The 19,887-nt window shown below is 39.9% G+C and overlaps 1 protein-coding gene across 4 annotated transcripts in view; it reads left to right on the forward strand.

Moving 5' to 3' along the window:
• Window positions 1-19,887, forward strand: part of SRPX (sushi repeat containing protein X-linked) — a 73,833-nt gene that overhangs the window by 23,226 nt on the left and 30,720 nt on the right. The window lies entirely within an intron of this gene.

Raw genomic sequence — 19,887 nt, forward strand, 5'->3', positions numbered from 1 at the left:
TTTTCTTCAGGCTACAAATCTAAAGTTTATTCACCATTCAACAAACTTTTTATTTATTTGTTTACTTATTTATTTGCTCTGAAAGCTAGCCTCTGTTGGTCATTTTTGTTTTTCCTTTCTAGCATCTTCTGGCATTTCTGTGTCCTTCTCAAAGTGTGGCCCCAAGTGATAAATATTTGAGGTGATAGATATGTAAATTACCCCAATTTAATCATTATGCATTGTATGCACATATCAAAATATCACTCTGTATTCCATAAATATGTACAATTATAACATGTCCAAAAAAAGAAAAGAAAAAAAAAGAATTGGCCCAAATGGTCTGTTATTCCAGTGTGGTTGCTTCAGTCCAGGATAAGCCAGACTTCTTTGGTTTAGCCTCTGTCCTCTTACAGGCCAGTGTTGCTCTTTTTTAAGAAACTATTTCACCTGCTGGCTCACAATGTGGACAGCTAGCTGGCTGCTCTTTCCCAAACCTGCCAGGGAAGGTCTCCCCGCTTGCTGGGTGTACAGCTTAGTGTAGGGAGAGAAATACAAGACTTCACGTTTATAATCTCTATTAAATTCTTCCTTGTAGGTTTCAAACTAGCTATGGCCTATGATTTCGTCATCTGTTGGTTTTGCCCATCTGTAGCCAACATTGTTGATGCCCTGTGCCATCTCCCCTCATCCCATCTCTGGATTCATCTGCAGCTGAGGTAGACAGTTCTCAAACATACTGACAGTTTCTCACCTTAGATGTTCACATGTCTTAGAGGCTTTACCTTTGGATTTTCTCCAGTCCTGTGGGAGCTCGCTCAGCAAGAATTTCTGGTAGAGTAGGAGACGTAACACCCCACCAGCTCTTAGCCAAAAAGGACAGGAGTCTGTGGGTAAATACCTGATCTTTCGTGTCCCTGGGTTGTGTTTCCTCAGAGGCTCCTCAGTGGGAATGAATCCAGGTTGCCCCCAGAAGTAACCTGCTCATTAGTATATCTTTATGGGCTCTTCCCCTTTTCCTTTCTCATTTCCCCTACTTTCTCACTGTGCTTCCTGGGATCACCTTCCAACAGCACCCAAGTCCTTGTTTTAGACTCTGCTTTGGGAGAAACAAAGCTAAGATCTTGTCGTCTCCAGCTTGGTTATTTTCTCCAGATTTATTCCTCTTAATTCTTCCTTCACTGGTAGAATGACACAGAGCCCTACAGCACATCTCCTGAGAGGAGGTTACCTGTTAATGGGTTGTGAAATTCTTGTAGTGGTCATGATCAGCACTTTTTAAAAACTAAAATGTAATAGAATAGCAAATATGAGAGGGCATCATGCCTTAAAGATTGTTCCATGAAACTTATTTTTCGATCATATAAATGTATGTGTGTACTGAGTCACAAAATGAAACATTTTCTGTGGATTATATTCAAAAAAGTGAAAAGTAGTTGCTTTCTGTGAATACAATTCATAAATCAGTATTTCTCTAAATGGACCTTTATGTAAACTAGGTTTACTAGAGGAGGCATTCTCTTGGGTAAACCAAAGAAATGAGGTTACTTTGGCCTGATTTGCTCTTTTTGAACCAATGCTGATTCCAATGCTATTCTAAAAAATTCTTCCTTTTTTTTTTTTTTGTTAATAATCTGTACTAAAATAACACTTAGGATAAAATTGAAACTTTTCGTGTCTACAGTTTCCATACTCCATATTTTTACTGGTTTGAAAACTGTCTATCCACAGTCTTTGACACTTCTTTGGTTTCCCTTAATTTTTCAGTGATTATGAAAAATAATTTCACTGTCCACCCTTTATATTCTTTAAGGCCCTGGGATGTAGTTTCCCTGGATATCTGGAAATTTGAGCTCAGGTAAAATTGCCAGCTGGGGTCTCATTACTCTTGAGCCCCTCTTCCTAAGCTGTGACTTTTTTCCACATATAATATTAAAGCAAGAAAGATATTTAGGTGGACTTTAAGGAAGAAATTTCAACTTTCCTAAAAGTGAAATGTTGAGAACAGCTTGGGAGTAGGCTGGGAAGGCTGTCTCCAAACTTTTGAGTTTTCACTGGGACACTCTCAGTACGTGAGGCTGGTGCCTGCATCAGATTATCTTCCAAGAGTATTTCCAGATCTAAGACTCTCTAATTTTATTGGCAAAGCATATCTTTTAGTTGGAGACCCAAATGGTAATTTTTAAGAACTTCTCGGATAAACATGTTCTTATCATTGCAAACAAATGAGAAACAAACCTAACAAGCTTTTTGCATCAAATATATTTTAATTGCTCTGCTTGAAAATTTTTAAATTAAGCAATGAGTAGAACAAAAGAATATTTACATAATATGGATATGGTAAACAAACAAAACAAAACACAAACACCTCTACTTACCAGCCAGTTTAATAAGAACTTACCAAGAAAAGAGCAAAATCGTTACCCTGTAGTCCTTGCAATTCTTTCCTCTGGATTCTTTTCCTTTCCCTATCTCCTCAGAGGTAACCAATGTCCTAAATTTTGTATTTATCATTCCTATCATTTTCTTTGTAGTATTACTGAATATGTTTTTGTCCCTAAAAATACATTATTTATGGCTGGGTGCGGTGGCTAATGCCTGTAATTCCAGCACTTTGGGAGGCCGAGGCAGGCAGATCACCTGAAGTCAGGAGTTCAAGAACACCCTGGTTAACATGGTGAAACTCCATCTGTACTAAAAATACAGAAATTAGCTGGGAGTGGTGGCACATGCTTGTAATCCCAGCTACTCAGGAGGCTGAGGCAGGAGAATTGCTTGAACCCAGGAGGTGTATGTTGCAGTGAGCCAAGATTGTGCCACTGCACTCCAGCCTGGGTGACAGAGCAAGACTCCATCTCGAAAACAAAACAAAACAAAACAAAACAAAAACATCATTTACATTTACATGCTTTTGACTTGTGTATAAATGGACACATGCTGAATATATTCTTATACAACTTGCTTGCTTTTTTTTCACTTAACATTAGATTCTTAAGAGTTGCTCATGTTGTTACATGCAGTTGTGTTTTTTCATTCACGTTGCCTTGTAAGATCCCATTGTGTAAATATGCCATCATTTATCCATGCTACTCTTGATGTGCATTTTGGGCTGTTGCTAGTTTTATGTTCTTGTAAACAGTGCTGTTGGGAAGATTATTCTCTATCTCCCTTGAACAATGTGCAGGAATTTCTCTAGACTAAGTACCTAGGAGTTGAATTGCTGGATAATATGCATACATATCTTTGACTTTGTTCAATAATGCCAAATTATTTACTAAGGAAGTTATACCAATCTAAACGTCTAGCACCAATGTGTATTTCCATTGCTCAACATCCTTGTTAACACTTGATCTTGTTATATATATATATATATATTTTGAGACGGAGTCTCGTTCTGTCACCCCGGCTGGAGTGCAGTGGCCGGATCTCAGCTCGCTGCAAGCTCCGCCTCCCGGGTTTACGCCATTCTCCTGCCTCAGCCTCCTGAGTAGCTGGGACTACAGGCGCCCGCCACCTCGCCCGGCTAGTTTTTTGTATTTTTTAGTAGAGACGGGGTTTCACCGTGTTAGCCAGGATGGTCTCAATGTCCTGACCTCGTGATCCGCCCATCTCGGCCACCCAAAGTGCTGGGATTACAGGCTTGAGCCACCGCGCCCGGCCTGATCTTGTTATATTTTTAGAGTTCTTCCAAACTGATGAGTAGGAAATGGTATCACTGTGGTTTTAATTATTGTTAGTGATATTTTAGTAATAATATAATAGTAATAATAATATGGCTATTAATTCTCAGGGGAAGAATTTTCCTTCTTTCACTCAGTGCCAGGATACAAGATGAGAACTTTTCTTTGCAGTCCCTATACACGGGATGGATTTATTTCACTCTTTACACTGAGAGTATAGGCTGTTGGTATATCAGCTTTGTGTAGGAGGTGAGGGTGAGGGGATGTAGGCAGTCTCCTCTAAAACTGATGATCTTGAATGAATAGTCCCTGGAGTTTGTCTTCTGTATCCAAGGTCTCACCAGTCCATGGAAATTAAAGCTTAGTTTTGGCAGTTGTCCTCAGAATAAAAGGTGAGCCTTAATATCTGGTACCTAATCATGATCCTGCCTTCACAGTATTTCTTACTTTCTTGCAAGCTAAAAGTGGATTTTTTTCATTGATTTTCATGTAAGCACAGCCAGGCTACATGGCTCACCATACTGCCTGAAATAGGATCCTAATTGCTTGACTTTGAAATTGATTCCATTTTCAACCTTTAGTTACTTTCAAATGTATTTCATGATATTATGCTAGAGCAATCTGTAATTTGATGTTTTAAGGACATATGTACCTCCTCAAACTATCCTCTTCAGATTCACAAACTAGAAAATTCTCAGTGGAGATGGCTGACCCACCACTTGTTCAAGATTTTACAATAAGACAAAAAGTTGCCATTTGCAAACATTTGAGAAAATTTTTTTTTGTGTTCATCAAGGGAGGAGAGAAAAAACCTGCCTAGAGTGTTTCCCATTTGCTGTCTGCTTTAATTTTTCATTTACAATTCCTTGCTCAGAATTTCACTGAAGGGGGAAACTTCTAGGAAGCATTGGCGTTCGTGCTCTAAAAATGCCCTGTCCTAACTTCCCTAATTCAGCCTTAACGATGATGAAGATCCCATACCCAGTTTGATTGTGCTGTGTAAAATTTGAATGTGACTTGACTACTACACATGGAAAAACATTAAAAGACCCATACTAACAAAACAATTACTGACAGTTGTTGTTAGGGCTGCAAAATAGTGTGTTTGTACATTCCCCCCCCCCCTTTTTTTGATAAGTTTCATGTGAATTCATGTGAGTACCTTGATTGAATTAAATAATTCATGTAAATCGCTCAAGGCAGTGCCTGAGGTAGTGTCTGTTAACTAAACAGTAGGTATTTCTTCTCTCTTACAAGCTAGGACTGTAAGGACTGTGTTAGGACTCATTGGTGTCTACCTTGGCCAATAACACCAGATAAGATGGTGCTGTACAAAGCTGCTCCTGCATGGTAAGAGGCTGGAGAAATAGTTGCTACTTCATTTAATTTACCTTTTATTTCCTTCTTACCCTGGACTTTCATCTGTACACCAGGATGCTGGAAAATTGCTCAGAAAGACTCAATTTTTGTCAAAGTTCCCTTTAGGGCACATATTGCCTTTTTCACTGGCCCATGGTTTCTGAGAACTGGCCTCATCCCTGCAAATGAGGACTTCACCAGTCCCTCCAGTCCCCTCCCTGCAGACAGCCTTCCTTGGTCCTGGGGGAAGGACAAGGGAGCCTGTCACTGCAGGCCCTTCTCCAGCAAGGGACTGGGAAGGGGCCAACATGCCTGCAGGCTCCTGTATTGACAAGTTGCAGCATCCTTAAGAGCAGCCAAGAAATAAAATGGTAATTTGTGTTTGCATCTGGAATTTCTGAGCTTCAAAATCTTGGATCACAGCACTCTCATTAACAGAAAACAGGACACACATATAAATATCCATATCCATATTAGCCTCTTTGTTAGACTCTGGGTCAGCAGCTCGAGACTGAAAAGTAGCAGGATGATTGTACAAGAAGTAGAATGAACCTGAATGCTGTGTTTCAGGGCAGGGGGCAGCAGGCATAAGAGGGAGGAGAGTGGCCTCCCCATTTATTGCACCCTGAGCCATCCCCCCAGGGACATCTAGAGCTTGACTACATTATGGCTTAAAACAGCTCTTATGGATTCTCTAGGGGACCTGATCACCACTGATAATGTTGTTTCCAAGGAAAAACCAATTTCAAATTATGAGCAACTGATTTATAAATGCACTTTGGGGACGCTGCCATCCATAGGTGAGAGGCCACATGACTCCCCTGTCATCAGTGCCCTGATACTTTGGCAGGGTTACAAGCCACCCTGTGCCTCTTTGTGGGGCTCTCTTTAGCTGGACAGTGGGCTAAATGTGGTATTCGTTGGATAGCACCAGATGCCTATCCATGCAACATATTATCTCCACTTGCCTGTTCTGCTGCCTGAGGTTTCCCCATGAGGATCAGGAAATTTCCACAATGAGAAGGAAGCCATTTGGAGAACCCTGTATAAAACTAGAGTGTTAAGGCATTATGTAAATATGAGAGTAGATAAATGACTTAACTGATACGTACAGCAAAGATTATTCTGATTATCACCTTGGGAGTTCTAGATAAGTTGTGTAATACAATTGTTTTCAAAGTCTTTTGATTCCTACCTGCAGTAATAAATATATTTTATATCACAATCCAAAACACACTATACTATGCACACAGTATGTCATCAAATCCAAAACTCTATCAGTCATCAGTCACCATTATTTTAGGTATCACTAAAAAAGAAAAATGATACCAATTAAACTATGCCATTCCGTTTATTATAGAGCTCATCTTGGGTTCAGGGAAATTAAAATGTAAAAATAGTGTTTTAGAGTTAATAAAAAATATATATATTATATATGTATGTGTGTGTGTGTGTATTGTGTGTGTGTCTGTGTATAATTGAAACAAAAGTGTCATGAAACAATGCTCATTTTTACTATGTATGGTGTATTATGAGTATCTACCACTTTCCCCTATTCTAATCTAATGTATTTTATTGCAAATAAAGCTGGTCCTACTAAATTTATGGAATGGCTCACTAATGTTTTAATTTAATTTTAATGTGGTAAGTCTGAGCTACAGTATTGTTTTGAAATAGGGAATTGGAAATGATACGCCGAGACTGATTTCTTATCCCAAACCAGATGTCATGCTGTATGTTTTAGTCATTTATTTCATTCAAATGTAAATTGATGGTCTGCTCTTTAAGTCAGGACTCTTGATGGCACATGACAGAAACCAGTTTCAAAAAAGCTTTGAAGAAAGGATGGGCTTATCATTTTATGTTAGGCAGAGGTATGCTGGTGGGGCCAAGCAATACTGGAACCAAGGGCTCAAATATTGTGGGATCTCTCTTTCTCTCTAACTTTCTCTGTTTTGTCTCCACTTTTCTTTGATGGTTTCATTCTCTCGAATTAGCATTCTGTATGAGACTTAATCTTTGTCATTGGCAGCTTCAGGGCTCACCTCTTCCTCATTTACCACCAGAGAAAAAATCCTTCCAAGATTCTCATTGGTTCATGTAATTGGTTCATATGATTGCTCCTGTAGTCAAGGGATAAGATAAACTCACCTCTACTAGAATCACATAGGTGTCATGAGGAATAATGCAGTTTTCCCAAAGAAAGGGTCTTGTTTCTTTGAGAGGAACATAATAGATGTCCATCACACCTAGGAAGTGCTAGCACCAGGCATTGTGTGCTGGGGTTTAGCCTCACACAACAGGTATTGCCAAAAGCCTGCAGATGACCATTTTGAAAACTAGAATTGCCATCAGCTTAGTTGCACCTTCATTTTCCCACTAGAGCTTGAATCTCCCAGAGAAGATAATAACTGACAACAGCCACTGTGTGACTATCAGTTCAAAGGCACCGAATGGAAAAATGGGTGCTTTCAAGAGAGAAGCTACCCAGAAAAGAAATGATTCTACCTTCCACCACAGGCAGAACTGGCCAAAATAGCCATCTGTAAAAGACTTCAAGTAAAGTCCAGGCTTTTGTTCTTGGGTGCTCGTGTTCTATTCCCTGTTGGGGAACCAGAGAATGTTTTATAAGGAAGAAGCCTTAGGTTTCCGCTGAGCAGACTGCAGCCTGTCACTTCCAAGCATTCTTATGATGTTCATTTCAGTGTTTCAGTGCTGTTTTCTGGAAATATCTTTCTTCACACTCTGTTCTCTCTCTCTTTCTGCCATTTAATGTACTATATTAAAATATCAATCTACAGCTGGCAATTAAAAGTTTACTGCCTACAATTATCAGTACACACTGTGGTGATGTTATTTTATTTTCTTAGACTCTGTCTTTTCTGAATTCAGTTATTCTCAGTTTTGCCATGATGTGCCAGAATTTTGTAAATTATACTGCTGGGTTACTGCCAAGAACGACGTACCAGTCACAGCTTTATTTGGGCAGCTTTTTTGTGGCTTAAATACAGTATCTGTTTCTGTAAGTACAGCCTTCACTGAGGGAGATGGATGTCTCATTTTGATACTGATGGAACAGCTTGAGCATATCAGTAACGTGTAGACTAAAGTCTCAAGGGGAAGAAAACTTTTGAGAGCCTTTGTTAGTTTCACAGGGGCAGTAAGGGGAAACAAACCCTGACTGTATTCCCTGAAGAGTTTGATGTCTAGCTGGGAAGAAAGAACTTGAAATGACTTCTGAAAATCCAAAGCAACATAAAATCAGTGCTAATTTAAAAATGTGAACAGAGTGCATCGATGTGAATGGAGTGGTTAGGAAAGCTAAACTGGGAGAGCTAGGCTTTGAAATAGCTTTAAACACGAGAAAGGAACTGAGAGGAGGGGAAGGGCTTTCAGGTAGGTTTCTGAGTCGTGAAGACAGAAACAAGGAGTTGTGAAATTGCATGAGATTTAGGATCAGAAATGTTCAGTCCTTGTTCTCATATAACTGATAATCACTTCATTCTCTGAGCTGATAATACAATCATAAACAAAGTGGCAAAGAGTTGTTGCTCTCCCCAGGTTTACATTCTAGTCACTGAATGATACTTGCCTCAGAAGGTTGCACTGCGGACTTAAAGAGGCAATGGAAATGAAAGAGCCGGGCAGATTTTTTAAATGATGTGCCATGGTGATTTGTTTATTGCCAGGTGGAGAAGGAGGAGGGCAATTTGATTTGCTTGACTGCTGTTGTTCCAGCTAGAGATTGAGGATGGGAGTGTACTAGGGGAACATAATTTGAAAACATGTACTATGCCCTTCTACACACTACTGCTGCCCCATTTTACAGATGAGCAAACTGAGGCTCAGGAAAGAAAAGTGGCTTCCCAAATCAGGATGGCACTGGAGCTTAATCCCAAGGCTTTTATGATTACATCCTACCAGAGAGGATGGCCATGAGCAGTTGAGGAAACTCAGTATCTGCTTGCTGTTTCGTGGGACACAACATCTATGCCCTGAACAAATCGGAGAAAAGTAGACTTCCACCACCAATCCCCCAAAGGCTTTCTCAGATTTTCAGATTCCTTCATTCTGAGGGAGGAAATAGAATTAACTTAACAAATGTAGGTTTTCAAAGTATTTAAATCACTGTTTTTCTAATACTTTTGACAAGACCCACAGGAAAAAATATATTCTACTGTGAACTATTGTTAGAGTGAATATAGTATTTATTGTACAAATCAGGAAGGTTTTGAGTGTGAAAGAGAACGCTATTAATAATAATGTTAGATGGTAACCATGTGAGGTGATGGATATGTTAATTAGTTTGATTATGGTGATTATATCACAATGGATACGTATTTCAAAACATCATGTTGGAAACCTTAAATATATATAATTTTGTCCACTGTAGCCCAGTAAAGCGGAAAAAGTAATGCTGGGACAGCAGGCATAAAATGGGACTGTGCTATGCAAACTGGGGACACCCTACCATACATACACCTATATAAAAACAAAAATTGTACAAAGTAAGGTTTATTCTTTCTATGTGCAGTGCACCCTGACATTTTCAATTTTATTTCACTACAAAAATACTAGTCATGTCCTACTAAATGGGGTCAACAGTTTGAAACATACGATTCTTAGTTGATTGTTGGTATCGCTTAGGCACTTACGATGGTAGTAAAGACAGGGATTTGGTAAGGTGAATGTCTGATATGTCCTATAAACTTGTTTCATCTGAACATTCTGTTGAATTTTCTGCCCCAAGAAAAGCACTGGTAATAAACATTTTCTTCAGTTTATTCCCCATGATTAACAAAAGGTTTAGACTAATCTTTCTGGATCCCTTTGTTCCATTTGGAACAAGGATCTTCCTCTGTGTATTTCCCCTCTTTTCTTACCCTTGGGCTTTTATCTGTTAATCTGCCACTTATTTAGAGAAGTAAGGAATCCAAGGAAGAATGTCTCATTTACAGATTCTGGCTCTCTGTGTACTTGTTCTGAGCCTTCATCTTGGGGTGGAAGCTGGTGCTCTGAAAAGCTAAAGTTTCTGCTCTGCTCTACTCCTTCAAATATACACACCTTTACACACATCTCCTGGACATCTCTCCTCTGTTGAAACTTTGCCAAGGTATAACAGAGTGGATCTTGCCTGCTAGTCAGGCATGCAGAACTGACTTCTAGGCTTCTTCAAAAATCCCTATAAATTAGGACTTTCCAGAAAAGCAGCTCCTGCAGATTTAGCTGTGGAGGAGAGAAGGGTTACCACTGTACCTGTGTCCACACAAGCTATGGACAGGCCCTTTTGTTAGCCCATTTCTGTCACTAGAAATGTTTGTACACTCACCTATGTTAACAAGAGCTTCAAGAATACAAGAGACCCGGCAATAGCACCTCTCAGCAATAAAATAACTTTTGGTGAGCCCCCATTTTGTAAATGTTTTTAAGTCATAAAGGCATATAGGGAACCACAGGATTTTTCCTGCCTCAGAGTATAAACTATGGTCATGTCTTGAGCCTAAAAATCACTTTTTCCTAAAGCAAATTTTATTATCTGGATCATCTGAATTCATAGACTAAACTTGACAACAGTTTATTTTACTGAAAAAGATGGACTATATGGATTTTCTTGGTGGTTATTAAGATGAATATATATACATATGTGTATGAAAGATTTTCTAAATCACAAATCATACAGGATTGTTAGAGGAATTTTTAAAAACACAGAAAACTTTGGAAGCACTGAGATTCTTGACTATGCTTCATGCTTAAACTTTAAAAAGTATATCATGCTAGATATAAGTTTGTCATATTTTTACATTTTTTCAAGAAACTCATTTACACAGCAGCTCAGGGTTGTGGAGGCCTTCAGTTTATACTCACAGAATTAAATAGAAAATGTGATTATGAACCCTCAAATTAGAAACTTGTAAAACTAAAACATATATATTATGCCATTTAATTTATGGCAACCCTGTTGAGGCATGCCTAATTGGGGTATTTGAGGCTTAGAGAGACTCAGTGGCTCTCTTAGCTTGGTTTCCTAGAAGCAAAGCTTATGATTTGTTGAGGGAGTACTCTCAGGAAAAAAACCTGTAATTGAGGAAGGGAAGCAAGAAAGAGCTAAGCAAGGATAGAGTCTCAGGTAAAGTCTAGCACCATAGGGTGCTTACAAACATAAGTACTGCAAGGCTGTACTTCCACCTCATCTTTGGAGGCTAGAAGTCTGGCTTCATGTTTCTCCATATCCGTCAAACATTGGTTGCCTCCAGGAAACAGATGGGGAGGATGAAGTGGCTCCTATCAGCTGAGGACAATTCTCTGGAGAAGAGGGCAACTGTGAGTTATTTGCAGTCAAAGGCTCCCAGCAGCTAGGAGATGGGCACACCAGCCTGAGTAGAGGGAATCTGATTGAGGAATAAGCAGTATCTGCCATAGTGACCTAAGAGAAGGCTATTAAACCAAGGCTGAGAGGTACATCAGAATCTTCTGACTTGAAGGCAAATGCCCTTCCTCCTTTTGTACTTTCTACTCTTCCTACAGCTTTTCCTCCTTTTGTTTTAAAAACAAATACTGTTTATTATTTCAGAATTTTTAGAAGTCAGGATCTGGGCATGGTTTAGCTGGCTCAAGGTCTCTCGTGAGGTTGCAAGCAAGTTGTTGTTAGCTGACTCAAGGTCTCTCATGAGGTTGCCAGCAAGTTATTGGCTTGGCCTGCAGTTTCATCTGAAGGCTCGACTTGTGGGTGTTATGTGTGTGTGTAGCTGGGGAGATCTTCTTATAACCTTACTTATGTGATTGTTGGCAGGCTTTTGGTCCCTCAACACATGGACCTCTCCACAGGGCTCCCTCATGACTTGGCAGCTAACTTGACCCAGAATGAGTGATCCAAGAGAGAGAGCATGAGACAATATTCAAGATGGAAACCACAGTCTTTTTATAACTTGACCTCAGAAGAGATATGGTGTCCCTTCTACCAAATTGTATTCATTAGAAGCAAGTTAATAAATTCATTCCACACTTAAAGTGGGGAGTTACAAAAGGTTATGAATGCCAGGGGATAGGGATAACTGGGGGCCATCTTAGAAGCTGCATATCAGAGTCTACCCTCTGGCACCCAGTGATTATTTCCCCCCAACATGCAAAATATACTCACTCCCCTTTTGTTTAGAAAGATAGCACCTATTCACAGCTAAGCAATTCACTGGGCCTGCTTTCTGTCAGTATAATTTTAGGAGATCAAAGGCCTCTGCTTGTTCTATAATGTCTCTGCCCTCCTAAGTCAAGCTAGTGATATTTCAGCATATATAACTCTTTTAAGAATTTTGTGGGTCTCCTGTGAATCTTCTTAGAGTTCACTCTATTAGACAAAAATTCACTCTGTTAGCCACCTAACAAATCTCATAGACATAGACTCTTCTCTGTTGTTTTTTTTTTTCTTTTTCTTTTTTTTTGAGACGGAGTCTTCCTCTGTCGCACGGGCTGATCTCAGCTCACTGCCAGCTCCGCCTCCCGGGTTCACACCATTCTCCTGCCTCAGCCTCCCGAGTAGCTGGGACTACAGGCGCCCGCCACCTCGCCTGGCTAGTTTTTTGTATTTTTAGTAGAGATGGGGTTTCACTGAGTTAGCCAGGATGGTCTCGATCTCCTGACCTCGTGATCCGCCCATCTCGGCCTCCCAGAGTGCTGGGATTACAGGCTTGAGCCACTGCGCCCGGCCTTCTCTGTTGTTTAATTGAGAGGATCTTGAGATCTTAAAGGGCCTTTTGTAAGACTGAAGGTACTCTAAGGCACTACCATGATTTAACAAACGATTTTACAGCCATATTTTTGCCTTCATCTTTAAATCATGTTTTTCCGGCAGTGCCTTGGATTTGATCTTTGTTCAGAAGCTATTCAAATGTCCTCTGTTCTGTACCACAGCTGCTCTGTAATCCGTTGGCAGATCATTTGTTAGCACTAAATCATCTGGCTCCCACAAACAAACACCCTATGGCTTCCAGTAGTACAAAATGCCATTTTCCAAACATCCAAATCTGCAGTATTGTCACAGTTTAAATTTATATACTGAAGCTGGACTGATTAGAATAAAACCATCCAAAATTATAAGCATGAGGCCACAGTTTATGTGTCGCAAGAAACTTAAGGCAGATTTTTCTCCTTTTCTCCAACATTTCTACCAATTCTGAATCATACGCTGGGTATACAAGGTAAATTAGACATGGTTCCCACCACTGAGCAATTTATAGACATGATTTATCTCTACAGAATACTTTTAAAAAGTTAGGTCTAGGACTGTGCTATCCAGTATGGTAGCTATTAACCACATGTGGCTATTTAAATGTAAATGTAAATTAACTAAAATTAAATGAAATAAAAACATTCACTTCTCTTATTTTACTAGCCACATTTTAAATGCTTAATAACCACATGGGGCTAGTGGCTGCCCTATTTGACAGTACAGATAAAGAATATTTCCATCATTGCAGAAAGTTCCATTGGACAGCACTAATCTAGAGGAAACCAGTATGATAAGCATTTATCCTTTTTAAAATCATATTTGCTTCTCTCTCCCCCACACTAAAATGAGTTAAATATCAAAAAGAAAGACACCACATGCTTCTTCAGTAAATATTCTAACATGCTTAACAATAAAGAATGCTGTAAGATCATGGCTCTTAACATTTATTAAAATCTACTGAAAGCTAGCATCTTTTTCTCCTAGAAAAAGGATGCTAGTACTACCAAAAGACATGTATCAAAAGCGTGTACCAAAAAACATGTTCAATTACAAGGGGTTCGTGGGACCTCCAAAGCCCTTTCATTAATTCTGTAGTAGGCCATGATCCTCAGGTTAAGAAACCTTGCTGCAAAGTGAATTTTATTTTCCCATTGACTTTCAGTATAAAATTGATGGTGCAATTTACTATTAAATATGCTTCTTTCTGACAATATTAAAATTACATTTAGAATAATGATGAGGGGAGAAACAAAATATAAAGAATGAAGAACTGTCTTCAAAATGACTAAGAAACCCAACACTTTGAGCTAAAAATATAATACAGAGCCAGCAAATCTACCAATTTGGATCAGGTATTATAATCGATAAAGAAATACGTAGTTTTAGCAAATTTGCAAAGTTTTCCATTAGTCTTAAATCTCTACCACATCCCCACCTTACAGTGAGAAACCTTATGGTGTGATAGCAGGAACATTCTAGTAGCCTTCAAAAATCTAGACTCCTGATGTAATTTCAATACATATAATAAGTGTTACTTAAGAGTGACTTTGGTGCCTCAATGATCTTATCTACCTGGACATTCAGAATGAATGGGTGGGATTCCGTAGGCCAGGAAGATCCTTCTTTGAACTTTGGAAAAAAAAGAGTGGCTATTTCTTTGAAAATCTGTTGAATTAGAGAAAGTTTTTGCAAGGAGAGCAGAATTATAAATGCAGTTGGCTCCAGGTATGGCTGAGAGACAGAATCCTACATGGCTCTGAGTTTCTGATTTCTGAGCCAACGTACAATTTGTATTTGTGTGGAAGAAGCACTGAAGCATTCTTTCCAGAGTGGTAATCCGAACCATATGTAGACTGATTAATAGTTATGTCATAATAAAACCTCAATTAGCAGAATTCTAGAGGGACAGCCTTTTGTAAATAAAGAAAAGTTTACTAGGAAACCTCCTTTCTCCCCTCCTCCCCAACTTTTTTCTCTATTTTCTTTCCTTTTGAAAAATTTTAATGGTGGGGAAAATCTTTCCCCAATGTACATAAATCTCTGCTGCTTTAGTAAGTACAGTCTACTGAACATAAGTGAGTCTGTCTCTGAACTTATTGTATCTTTCAGGGTGTCTATTTTGCAGACTAGTCATCATATTTTTTTTTTTTTTTTTTTTTTTTTTTTTTTTTTTGAGACGGAGTCTCGCTCTGTCGCCCAGGCTGGAGTGCAGTGGCCGGATCTCAGCTCACTGCAAGCTCCGCCTCCCGGGTTTACGCCATTCTCCTGCCTCAGCCTCCGGAGTAGCTGGGACTACAGGCGCCCGCCACCTCGCCCGGCTAGTTTTTTGTATTTTTTAGTAGAGACGGGGTTTCACCGTGTTAGCCAGGATGGTCTCGCTCTCCTGACTGCGTGATCCTCCCGTCTCGGCCTCCCAAAGTGCTGGGATTACAGGCTTGAGCCACCACGCCAGGCCCATCATATTTTTATAGAAGTTAATATATGAGCTCAGGCTGAAAATAAACTGGAAATTTTCTGAGAGTGGCAGCTAATATCCATTTATTTTCTTTTCACTTAAAAAACATCTATCAAGGCCAAGAGCAGTGGTTCACGCCTGTAATCCCAGCACTTTGGAAGGCTGAGGCGGGCAGATCACTTGAGGTCGGGAGTTCGAGACCAGCCTGGCCAACATGGTGAAACCCTGTCTCTAGTAAAAATAAAAAAACTAGCTGAGCATGGTGGTGCATACTTGTAATCCCAGCTACTCAGGGGGCTGAGGCACGAGAATCTCTTGGACTCAGGAGATGGAGGCTGCAGTAAGCTGGGATCACACCACTGCATTCCAGCCTTGGCATTCCAGCGAGGCCCTGTCTCAAATATATATATATATATATGTGTGTGTGTGTGTGTGTGTGTGTGTGTGTGTGTGTGTGTGTATCAAGAATACGCAGGAAAGTTTTTATTCATTTGTGGACCAGTTTAGATGCATACAGTTGCAAGTAACAATGCAACTCACAGTGGCTTAAATTGAAAGGATATTTATTGTTGACCTAACAAGAATTGTGGAGGTAAGACGTCTAGGTTGATGTTGTAGTCTAGTGAGGTCATCCAAGATCCCAGGTTGTTTTTATCTATCCACTTTGCCATCCTCAACTGAAAATCTTTAGTCCTGTGACATCTTACCTTGTGGTTGCAAAATGGCTGCTCCAGCTTCAGACGTTTATCCTTACACAGTAGCCTCCAAAGCTGAAAGGGAGAAAAGAGGGAAAAGTCTTCTCCTTGTGCAGTTTTCTCTTTTATCAGGAAGAAAAATCTTTCCCATAAGCTCCCTCCCCCCACCCCTAAACAGACTTCGTTTTACTTGCCATTGTCCAATACTGGGTTACACGCTTATCCCTGGAGCAATTCCTGGCAAAGGGGAATTAATTTTTTGACTTAGAGTCATCGTGGTTCATCTTTTGGGGAGGGACACATTGCTGCTGAACACAACCTGTGATCTTTTAGTAAGAAGGAAGGGGAGAATGGCTGCTGGACAGGCAACCAGCAGCTTCTGCTACACATGGATTCTTCATTTTGCTTCTGTGGGACCCACTCTTGGTATACTTGTTCTCACACTACTGAAGAAGCCATTTGCTGTTTGCCTATCAGTGATCCCAAAGCCAGCTATCTCATTTCTTTGAAACTGTAGGAGCAGAAGGCAGTAAGGCCTAGTGAAAAAAGAATGACAGATTTGAAGGCCAGGCAGACAGGATTTGAATCCCTGATTTAACGCTTACTGGCTGCATAACCTTGGACAAGTAGTTAAAGACCTTAGAGACTTGGTTTCCCTATTGATAAATCTAAAATAGTACCAACTGGCCAATGTTATTGTATAGATTTAATGAGACAGTGCATAGAAATTGCCTAGCATAGTACACATATCAAAGGCACTTAGTGTGTGTTATTTCCTTTCCCATGTGAATTCAGTTGCACAGAAATCAGATTGCATTTAGCTTAGTAGATAGACCAATTCAGAAAAAGAGTAAGTTTGACTTTAGCAGGTTTTTTTTTTCCTTTTTTCCTCCTTACTCATCTATGTTCACATAAAAGTTCCCTCTCTTATCTACAAAAGTCTTGTGAGTAGAAAGCAGTGTGCCCTGTGTTAGGGTAGTGTGCAGTTACTAAGAGAAAACTATAAAACCGTGTATTCATTTCTTAATTGGATTTGCTTAAATATCTCTTAAGTTTAGTATAGGAAACAGAATCCTCTCTAGGTATTTTACACAAAAAAACATTTAATGCAGGAAATAAGGTACTCACAAAATTGGAAGGGCTGGAGCAATGGAAGTCAAGAAGTCTGCATTAAAGGTCAAATGGCACCATGACTTCAGTCCAGGTGCCAGAAACTCCTCTTATCACTCAGGCTAGGAAACTGTTGCTGCCGTGAATATCACCACTGCCAACATCACCATCTTCCCTACCACACAAAACTGATGAGGGGACAGTGGGCAGAGTTGATAACACTCACATCTGCTGAAGCCTATTTTCTGCATGAACAACTGCAGAAAAGAGTTCCTTCCCTTTGATTCCTTCCAAATCACTAAAAGTAGACCCTTTCACAACCTAGGGATAAGGGAATCTAGAAATCGTACTTTTCAACCCAATGCCAGGCTTTCTTCCGCCTTACCCATGTGAAAGCCCTCCTTATCTTATTCATCTGTGATTCTCCTGCTGGGCTATCCGCCCATGTGCATTCTCTCTTCTCCCCTGTTTTCCCTCTGTGCCCTGTTTGGGCTCTGACATCCTGTTCTGGCCTACCATGCCTCCCTATCCTTTCTGGTACAGATGTCTGCCTTGCTCTAAAGGTCTTAGAACTCAATTGTTCAAGAATAGAGGGTTAGGAAAGGGTAAGAGATCTCCTTGCTTTGTTAAAAATTACCATATGTATCTTTATATTTCCCAACAATTTAGTGTTAGAAGTTTTTGAACTTTATAAAAAGGGAATCATATATATAGTATATAGTCTTCTGGGACCAACTTTGCTTACAATATTATTTTAGTTTTATTCATCCATATTGTTGTTCTCACAAATGAGCTTTGCCATCTTTTAAAATCTTTCTTAATGCATTTTTGCATTTTGGGGGTTATGCTTCATTCTTTATTCATTCAGCAGTCTATAATATTTTCCCATGTTAAGAAACCTCTTCAAAATGAACATTATTATGTTATGAATGGATCATAATATGACCATTTCTTGTAGTTGGATATTTAAGTTAATTCCTATCTTAGAATGTGGTAGATGAAGAAGATAGAAGAAAAAACGGCTGAGATTTTCCATGTGGCAGACTAGCTGGAAGATGGTTATTTGCTGAAATGGGAAACACTGGAGGATGCACAGATTTGGTGATAAGAAAAGGAATCTGGTTTTGAGCAGGTTGAGTGTGAGTATGGAGATACGCAGACAACAGTTGAAGATTCTAGACTGCCTTTTAAGGAGACAGTTCAAGGCTAGAAACAATGGATTTGTCATCAGTACATGAGGAATGGTTTGAGGCAAGTATGGGAGTGAGATGGTCCAGAAAAATAGTCTGGAGATGTGTAAAGGACCAATACTGGATTCCTGGGAAATGCTTATGTCCAAATGGCAGGCTGATCTAGATGTGCTGTCCAGAGAGTCTGTTTAGAAAGGAGGAAGAAAATCGGGAGACTGTCGTCATTTGGAAGCCACTGCAGAAGAGAGCTTCATGAAATGAATGGGTAGTCGTTCATAGTAAATGCTGTAAATGCTGTAGACAAGTTAACCAGGATGACAACTGAGGGCAAAATGTATGTGTGTGTGTATATGTGTGTTGGAGGGCTGGGCGGGGGGGTGGGGAAGTTTGCTTCTCATGTATCTGGTTTTTTGTTTGTTTGTTTTTTCTCTCTCTCTCTTTTTTTAATTGGAATGATTGAAGGTTCACATGCAGACATGCAGTTCAACTATTTCCTTGGGTAGATTCCTAAAAGTGGAATGACTTGATCAAAGGGTTTGAGCATAGGCTTTTGATTCATGTTGTTAGGTTTCCTGGTTTTCATGGTTTTTTGTTTTGTTTTGTTTTGTTTTGTTTTTGAGATAGGTTCTCCCTGTGTTATCCAGGCTGTTTTTTGAACTCCTGGGCTCAAGTAATTCTCCTACCTCAGCCTCCCTAGTTTCTGAGATTACAGGCATGAGCCACTGTGCCTGGCTCCAGTGCTCATTTTTTTTAATATGCAATAATGAATAGTTTGTAATTTGGTACACGTCTGGGTGTGCAGAGACAAGGTGAGGAAATCTGCAGCAAAGGAGAACACAGAACTGGGCTTGTGTAGTTGTGGGTCTTTTCCTAATGGACACAGGCCAGCCCTCATCTCCTCCCCACTTTCAGATTCCACACTCTACATCTCTCATCCAGAACACAAGTGGAACAGGGACCGTTACTCATTAGCTGCATGGGGATTTGAATAACCTCACAGTGGAGTGGTGGCAGGTAACTACAGCTAAATGCGTGACCAAGATAGAGCTAACTCTAGTCGTTGAATAGACTGTGAAGTCTGGAGGGAAGTTCTCTGAATTTAAGATTACAGTTTTGAAGTTTGGCACCTGCTACTACTTCAAGGATTAAGGATTTACTGCTCACTGGAATTCAATATTTAATATTCTAAAAACCATTCAGCTCCAACTTGCAAATGAGTTAAATTAAAATAATACACAGACGTTCTCTCTGAGGCTGTGGTTTTTATTGGTAGCAACACTCATGAAGAAATTTTACTGGCTGGGCATGGTGGCTCATGCCTGTAATCCCAGCACTTTGTGAGGCCGAGGCAGGCAGATCATCTGAGGCCGGGAGTTCCAGACCGGCCTGACCAACATGGAGAAACCCTGTCTCTACTAAAAATGCAAAATTAGCCAGGCATGGTGGCACGTGCCTGTAATCCCAGCTACTCAGGAGGCTGAGGCAGGAGAATCGCTTGAACCCAAGCGGCGGAGGTTGCGGTGGGCCGGGATCACGCCATTGCACTCCAGCCTAGCAACAGAGCGAGACTCTGTCTCTCTCAAAAAAAAAAAAAAAAAAAGAATAATAAAAAAGAAATTTTACTTAAGCCATACCTTCATGAGAAGTTCTAAATAAGCACACAGTCTATTTCAGATCTCAATTCCTACAAATACTG

This window comes from Piliocolobus tephrosceles, chromosome 12 (assembly GCF_002776525.5).
Source record: "Piliocolobus tephrosceles isolate RC106 chromosome 12, ASM277652v3, whole genome shotgun sequence".
Taxonomy (NCBI): domain Eukaryota; kingdom Metazoa; phylum Chordata; class Mammalia; order Primates; family Cercopithecidae; genus Piliocolobus; species Piliocolobus tephrosceles.